We start from the raw sequence: 9376 nt of genomic DNA on the forward strand, positions 1-9376 counted from the left end.
AGGAGGAGTGTGTTAGGAAGAAATGAAGAGAGTAGATGTAGACAACCCTTTTAAGATATTTGCACGTGAACATAAGAGTGAAATGGACAATACTGGGAGGATTTATAGCTCCACAGAGATTTTAAAATGTATATTTTGGAACTAAAAGAGACTAAATGTCAACAGGATGGAGTTGGCAGAGAGGCTGCTTGTCCTTTAGTCCACACATTACTGGTAGCTATGGCCCAGGAAGACAATCTTTCTTCCCCCTCTATATAGTAACTATGGGTAATCTTACTTTCTCCAATAGCTTTCATCACCCAAGCATGCCAGACCAATCTCCTAAACTCCAAATATGGTAAAGTCTATTGCACATAGGTGTCCTTCAGGCACCTCAAACTCAACACCTAACTCATTATTTCTAAGCCCATTGATTTCATTATCAACTAAGCTCATCATCTCTGGTCTTCAATCTGGACCCCGCTCCCTGTCTGTTTTATGTTCCATGTCATATAAATCACTCTGTTGGCCATGTCAAAAATTTAGAAGTCATCATCCCTGCCTTCTCCCCATCTTTCTCTCACCTTCCTCTCCAACCACATCCAATCAGTCACCGAGTTCTCTTTATTTTATCTACTAGATATCCATTTTGTCAGTCTGATTATCTTTCTCCATCTTTTTTTGCCTTTTCTCCATTCCAAGCCAAGATAATCTTTTGCCTAGATCATCAGAATAACTTGTTCACTGGTCAGACTCACTGAAGAACTTTCCTACCAATCTGTTGTCTATGCTGTGGCCGGTGTGATCTTCCAAACACAAATCAGTTCATGGCAATTCTCCACTGCCTTTAAAATGAACAGTTGAATTCCCCATTGCCTGTAGAATGAACACACTCCTGAACCCAACTCATAGGAACTCCATAAGCCATCTCAGTGCAACTCTCCATCCCCATCTCCAACCATTTTACCTCCCTTTTTGCATACATAAATCCTATTGGACCCAAAATATTTCCACATCTTCAATGTGCCACGCTGTCTCTCACCCTTCAGCCTTCACCTATATTTTTCCTCTGGTAAAAACACTCATCCCATTCCCAGTTTTAATTCTTAGCCTTTTCTGTTTAAACACCCTTGCTTAGAAAGACTTTTCTTGACTCCTAATCTTGGCGGGACCTCTTTACCCTTTTTCTGTTTGTTTTACTGATAGCATTTAACATTGTGATATTATTTTTCATACTTATGAACATATCTTTGTATCTTTGTAGGGAGGGTGGACACTAATGTGTATGTATAAAAGGGAACGTGTACAGAGTCCTCTTCTATCCACTCTTAAGGCAGAAATTATTGGTCTTGTTGATCTGCACTCATACCTCACAACTCTATTACTTCAATTGAGGCATGTTTAATAGGTAGGCCCCATAAATTATTACTAATATTAATAACATTACGTACCTAGTTGGCGTAATTTCCACAGGCACTTTTCAAGCATTCATTTTTTTTCTCTTTTTACAGTATTAAGAATAGATCTTATTAAGGTGACCCACAGTATGACTTTAAATATAATAGTTTTCCTGTACTTATATTTCAATATTTTTTGAAGGAAAGAAAGGAGGAAAAATCACTCAACGTAAATGGAATGTTAAAAGGTCCAATGGATAATGGAGAGCTTTGGCCAAACATATACTCATGGCTTTGGAGGTCCTAAAAGATATGAACTTGCCTAATTCGACAGCCCCATCTCATGACACCTCAACTCTTCCTCAATATGGCCCTGCACTGGCATCCTTCTAGTTCCTTAAATAAAGTTCTCTATCTGTACACCTTCTTCCAAGCATTTGCTCAAATGCTTGTTTTATCTGGAATGGTCAACCTCTTTGTTTCCCTCCTCTAAAAACTAACATTTATTTAGATTCTGTTTTAGGTGCTATTTCTATAAGAAGCTCTTTCCTGTATGACGTTTTCTTGTTTCTGTAGTATCCAAATTTCATTTTCAGATGACCAATGCCATTGTTTTTTGTTATGAGATAATGATATGTGTGTCACACACAAATCCCTACAACCTCCCATGAAAAAAAAAGAGTGTAATTGTACCTAAAGATAAAAATGATTCCTTGTGTTAATAACCTGTTATAAAGCAAGAAAAAGAAACATGGTATGAGAATTAGAAAATGAAATTAGTCATTATTTGTAGATTAGTGATTGTATAAGTAGAAAATCCAAAAGACTCTATTGATAAGTTATTAGAAATGAGTATGTAAATATTGCTGAATACAAGGTCAACTCACAAAATTCCACTGTATTTCTTTATAAAATTTTTTAAGCATTTACAATAACAGAAAAATCGGATGTCTAAGAGTAAATCTAACAAAGAATGTAGAGGAATTTCTGCACAGAAAACCACAAAGCATCCTTAAAAGAAACTGAAGAAGACATAAATAAATGGAAGAAAGCACTATTCTTTTTAATTGGAAAACTCGATCATGTGGAGAATCTAATTAGCCCCCAAATTTTTCCATAGAATCAATACAATCCCAATAATATCCTAATTGGTGATTGTGTAAAATTTGGCAAGCTTGATTAAAATATACATAAAAATGTAAATTGCCAAAATTGGCCACAAAACTCTAGAAGAATAGGACAAAGTGAGATTTTATATACTAAATATCAAAAATTTAAAAACTATAGTAATTATGCATACGTGGTATTTGTTCAGGGATAGACAATTGAGTCAATGAATGGAAATAAAATTTCAGAAGCATGCCCACTCATACACAGCCAGTTGTTAAATGACAAAGGTAATTCTGTGAGGCAATCAGAAAAGGAGAATTTTTTTATTAAATGATACTACAATAACTGAATATCCATACGGAAAAAATAAAATTTGAACCCTAAATTCACACTACTTATAAGAATTAATTCTTTGTGGTTTGCATATATAAGTACAAAAGGCAAACCAAGTAGCCTTCCTGAAGTAATATAAAAGAATATTTTCATGACCTCAAGTAAAGATTGACTTCTTAATGCAGTTAATTCATCCATGAATATTTATTGAGTGCCTAATATGACAGGTACTCTTCTAAGTGATGGAAACACTTTAATGAACAGAACAGACAAAATCTCCTGCTTTTGTGGAGCTTACATGCCAGCCAGTATGATTTAGCTTTCCTCTGTAGGTATATCTGTCTAGATGCATACCAGATAGTTTTTTTTTCACTTGCAGTTTATAAATTTCATCAGCAATTATCCAGAAATAGATCTTTTATTTTATAAATAAGTGAGCATGATATATCTCCAAATGCTAGTGAAGATGCAGAGAAACAATCTCTAATGCATTGCAGGTGAGAATGTAAAATGGCACAACTACTCTGGAAAATAGTTTGGTAGTTTTTTTTATTAAATTTTAAGTTCTGGGATACATGTGCAGAACATGCAGGTTTGTTACATAGGTATACATGTGCCATGGTGGCTTGCTGCATCCATCAACCATTATCTAGATTTTAAGTCCCACATGCATTAGGTATTTGTCCTAATGTTTTCCCTCCCCTTGACCCTCGCCCACTAACATGCCCGGGTGAATGATGTTCCCCTCCCTGTGTCCATGTGTTCCCATTGTTCAACTGCCACTTATGAGTGAGAATATGCAGTGTTTGGTTTTCTGTTCCTATGTTTGCTGAGAATGATGGTTTCCAGCTTCATCCATGTCCCTGCAAAGGACATGAACTCATTCTTTTTTATGGCTGCATAGTATTCCATGGTGTACATGTGCCATGGTTCCAAGTGTTTGCTATTGTGAACAGCACTGCAATAAACATACATGTACATGTGTCTTTACAGTAGAATGATTTATCATTCTTTGGGTATATACCCAGTAATGAGATTGCCGAGTCAAATGGTATTTCTGGTTCTAGATCCTTAAGGAATGGCCACACTGTCTTCTACAATGGTTAAACTAATTTACACTCCCATCAACAGTGTAGAAGTGTTCCACATCCTCTCCAGCATCTGTTGTTTCCTGACTTTTTAATGATCGCCATTCTAACTGGTGTGAGATGGTATCTCATTGTGGTTTTGATTTGCATTTCTCTAATGACCAGAGATGATGAGCTTTTTTTCATATGTTTATTGGCCACATAAATGCCTTCTTTTGAAAAGTGTCCATTCATATCCTTTGTCCACTTTTTGATGGGTTGTTTTTTCTTGTAAATTTGTTTAACTTCCTTGTAGATTCTGGATATTAGACTTTGTCAAATGGATAGATTGCAAAAATTTTCTCTTATTCTGTAGGTTGCCTGTTCACTCTAATGATCGTTTCTTTTGCTGTGCAGAAGCTCTTTAGTTTAATTAGATCCCATTTGCCAATTTTGGCTTTTGTTGCAATTGCCTTTGGTGTTTTAGTCATGAAGTCTTTGCCCATGCCTATGTCTGGAATGGTATTGCCTAGGTTTTCTTCTAGGGTTTTTATGGTTTGGAGTTTTACATTTAAGTCTTTAATCCATCTTCAGTTAATTTTTGTATAAGGTGTAAAGAAGGGGTACAGTTTCAGTTTTCTGCATATGGCTAGCCGGTTTTCCCAGTACCATTTATTAAATAGGGAATCATTTCCCCATTGCTTGTTTTTGTCAGGTTTGTCAAAGATCAGATGGTTGTAGATGTATAGTGTTATTTCTATGGCCTCTGTTCTGTTCCATTGGTCTATATACCTGTTTTGGTACCAGTACCATGCTCTTTTGGTTACTATAGCCTTGTAGTATAGTTTGAAGTCAGGTAGCGTGATGCCTCCAGCTTTATTCTTTTTGCTTAGGATTGCCTTGGCTATACAGGCTCTTTTTTGGCTCCATATGGGATTTAAAATAGTTTTTCTAGTTCTGTGAAGAAAGTCAAAGGTAGCTTGATGGGAATAGCATTGAATCTGTAAATTACTTTGGGCAGTAGGGCCATTTTCACGATATTGATTCTTCCTATCCATGAGCATAGAATTTTTTTCCATTTGTTTGTGTCCTCTCTTATTTCCTTGAGCAGTGGTTTGTAGCTGTCCTTGAAGAGGTCCTTCAGGTTTCTTGTAAGTTGTATTCCTAGGTATTTTATTCTCCTTGTAGCAATTGTGAATGGGAGTTCACTCATGATTTGGCTCTCTATTATTTGTGTATAGGAATGCTAGTGATTTTTGCACATTGATTTTGTATCCTGAGACTTTGCTGAAGTTGCTTATCAGCTTAAGGAGTTTTGCGGCCAAGCCATTGGGGTTTTCTTTTTTTTGGCAGAGCTAGCTGAGGTTTTATTTTGGACCAAAAAAAAAAAAAAAAAAAAAAAGCAATGGAATTGTTTTGTAGCTGGAGGCATGGGCAAAGGGGTTTTCTAAATATACAATCCTGTCATCTGCAAACAGAGACGATTTGACTTCCTGTCTTCCTATTTGAATACCTTTTATTTCTTTTTCTCGCCTGATTGCCCCGGCCAGAACTTCCAATACTATGTTGAACATGAGTGGTGAGAGAGAGTATCCTTGTCTTTGCCAGTTTTCAAAGGGAATGCTTCTAACTTTTGCCCATTCCATATGATATTGGCTATGGGTTTGTCATAAGTAGCTCTTATTACTTTCAGATATGTCCCATCAGTACCTAGTTTATTGAGAGTTTTTAGCATGAAGGGGTGTTGAATTTTATCGAAGGCCTTTTCTGCATCTATTGAGATAATCATGTTGTTTTTGTCATTGGTTCTGTTTATGTGCTGGATTACATTTATTGATTTGTGTATGTTGAGCCAGCCATTCTTTTGCAATTGCTGAGGAGTGTTTTACTTCCACTTATGTGGTCAATTTTAGAATAAATGCTATGTGGTGCTGACAAGAATGTATATTCTGTTGATTTGGGGTGGAGAGTTCTGTAGATGTCTATTAGGTCCGCTTGGTCCAGAGCTGAGTTAAAGTCCTGAATATCCTTGTTAATTTTCTGTCTCATTGATTTGTCTAATATTGACAGTGGGGTGTTAAAGTCTCCCACTATTATTGTGTGGGAGTCTTAAATCTCTTTGTAGGTCTCTAAGAACTTGCTTTATGAATCTGGGTGCTCCTGTATTGGGTGCGTATATATTTAGGATAGTTAGCCCTTCTTGTTGCATTGATCCCTTTACCATTATGTAATGCCCTTCTTTGTCTTTTTTGATCTTTGTTGGTTCAAAGTCTGTTTTATCAGAGACTAGGATTGCAACCCCTGCTTTTTTATTATTATTTTTTTTTTTTTGCTTTCCCTTCGCTTGGTAAATATTCCTCCATCCCTTTATTTTGACCCTATGTGTGTCTTTGCACATGAGATGGGTCTCCTGAATACAGCACACTGATGGGTTTATCCAATTTGCCAGTCTGTGTCTTTTAATTGGGTCATTTAGCCCATTTACATTTAAGGTTAATATTGTTATGCATGAATTTGATCCTGTCATCATGATGCTATCCGCTTATTTTGCACATTAGTTGATGCAGTTTCTTCATAGTGTCATTGGTCTTTATAGTTTGGTATATTTTTGCAATGGCTGGTACTGGTTTTTCCTTTCCATATTTAGTGCTTCCTTCAGAAGCCTTCCTTCAGGCCAGGTGGTGACAAAATCCCTCAGCATTTAACTCTCTGTAAAGGACAATGGAACAGAATAGAGATTCCAGAAAAAAGACTGTAAAGCTACGACCATCTGATCTTTGACAAACCTGACAAAAACAAGCAATGGGGAAATGATTCCCTATTTAATAAATGGTGCTGGGACAACTAGCTAGCCATATGCAGAAAATTGAAACTGGACCCCTTTGTTATTACCATATACAAAAGTCAACTCAAGATGAATTAAAGACTTAAATGTGAAACCCAAAACTATAAAAACCCCAGAAGAAAACCAAGGTAATACCATTCATGACATAGCAATAGGCAACGATTTCATGCAAATGCCAAAAGCAAAAATTAACAAATGGGATCTAATTAAATAAAGAGCTTCTACACAGCAAAACAAATCATCAACAGAGTAAACAAACAACTTACAGAATGGGAGAAAACTTTTGCAAGCTATCCATCTGACAAAGGTCTAATATTGAGCATCCATAAGAAACTTAAACAAATTTACAAGAAAAAACAGACAACCCCATTAAAAAGTGGGCAAAGGACATGAACAGACACTTCTCAAAAGAAAACATACATGTGGCCAACAAACATATGAAAAAAAGCTCAACATTACTGATCATTAGAGAAATGCAAATCAAAAGCACAATGAGATACCATCTCACACCAGTCAGAATGGCTATTAACAAAATATCAAAAAACAACAGATGCTGGCGAGGTTTTGGAGAAAAGGAACACTTTTATGCTGTCAGTGGGAATGTAAATTAGTTCAACTATTGTGGAAGATGGTGTGGCAATTCCTCAAAAACCTAGAGGCAGAAATTCCATTCGACCCAACAATCTCATTACTGTGTATATACCCAAAGGAATATAAATCATTCTATTATAAAGACACATGCACACATATGTTCATTGCAGCACTATTCACAATAACAAAGACATGGAATCAAACTAAATGTCCATCAACAGTGGGCTGGATAAAGTAAATGTGGTACATAGACACTATGGAATATGATGCAGCCATAAAAAGGAATGAGATCATGTCCTTTGCAGGGACATGGGTGGAACTGGAGGCCATTATCCTTAGCAAACTAACACAGGAACAGAAAACCAAATACCACATGTTCTCTCTTATAAGGGAGCTAAATGACGAGAACACACGGATATATGGGGGAAACAACACACACTGGGGCCTGTTGGAGGGTTTGGGGTGTGAGAAGGGAGAGGATCAGCATAAGCCTGTCTGACTAGTAAACCCAAGCAAAATTGTCTCAATTATTTTTAATACTGACAATTCTGAAGACATTCCTAAATAGGAATTTTAACAAAATTTTAACAATAATTTTAAAACTAGCTCTATTTATGTTATCTTGAATCACATAGAAATATCATATAAATAGACAGAGGCACATCTTATAGCTTTCACTAAGGTTTTTCATTTGTCAACTTCCAAACAGTTTTTATTTTCCCCATTCAGATTATCAGTCTTCCAATGGCTTGTTTCATTGCCCTACGCAACTGTTAGCTAGGCAGTCCTAAATTTGCACTTCTAAAGGGATGACTCCTAGGTGAAACAAGATGGAAAATTTGTATCTTAAAAGTACAGAGCTGAGACTTCAGACCTAAATATCCTACCATCATTTCCTCAAGCCAAAGAACAATCACATAGGTAAAAGCACATTTAAGACAACATGGCCAGGAAAAGCACCTTAAACAAAAGCAAGACTTGTTATGTAAACAAAAAACAATGGTAAGTGGCTCAGTCCGTCCTCTCTTTGGTGTACAGAGGCAAACACCCTCACAAATGGACAGTTGCTTTATAGACGTAAATTTCTTTTCAAAAGCATTTCAAAATATCCACCTAAATGCCATAAAGGTATATTCTGGAGGCTGATTTTGTTCCATAGGTGATCATTTTAACTTAGCTTCTGTTTTTTACCCAAAATTACTGCATTTAGGGTGAAGTCCATTAAGGAACAGTGCAAAGAAAGCATTCGCTATGTGTAGACTCATGGATAGCTCTGAAAAAAAAACATGAAGCCTACTTTACCTGAGGGTCTACCTTTTAAAGACACTTTATCCAGCTTTCTCTTCACCTTCAGGGCAGGGTAGTAACCAGACTAAAAGGTTAGAAGACTTAATTTTTCTTATCAATTAGTTGCTTAAGCTTTTTGTCTTTTATAAAGAGTTTTCTTAAAGACAATAAAAATAATGAAATCTTTTTAGAAGCATCTGCACATCAATAGGCATCCCTGGATGAGCCTAATTAGACAGCTCTAATTTTCAAATGCACTTTTCAAAATGGAATGTTGTTCATTTGGAGCTTTCTATTATAATTTTTCATTATTTTTAGTAAGATTTTACAATTTTTGTCAATGTGTGATGCTTCCTGGGCCTAATACTTAATACTATAGGTAGGTCTCACTAGAAGATGGAGTACTCAGTTCTTCAGTAATTAAGCATCCCATTTTTACATTTAATCTTGGCTTAATTCTCAGATCCCCTTGATCAAGTTAGCCAATGATTTTTTCCCTACCTAAGAGCACAAAAGAAATAGAAGATACAAATCCCTGCAAATTTTAGAAAGCCAGAGTTTACACCTCCTGCGGTACTGATATAGGAGTTAAGAAGGAATTACTTAGGCAGATAGCAAAGGAACCCCCAAATCATTTTCTAACAAAGAGCAGCCTGCAAGCTGGGAGCTTGCATGAGTGAATGCCGCAGAAACTGAGGACTAGACATTTTCATAATGGTGGTTCCATCTTCCCTTCTCTGCCAGCCACGTGTATCCTAAGGAGCAGA

The sequence above is a fragment of the Symphalangus syndactylus genome, chromosome 6 (assembly GCF_028878055.3).
Source record: "Symphalangus syndactylus isolate Jambi chromosome 6, NHGRI_mSymSyn1-v2.1_pri, whole genome shotgun sequence".
NCBI lineage: Eukaryota > Metazoa > Chordata > Mammalia > Primates > Hylobatidae > Symphalangus > Symphalangus syndactylus.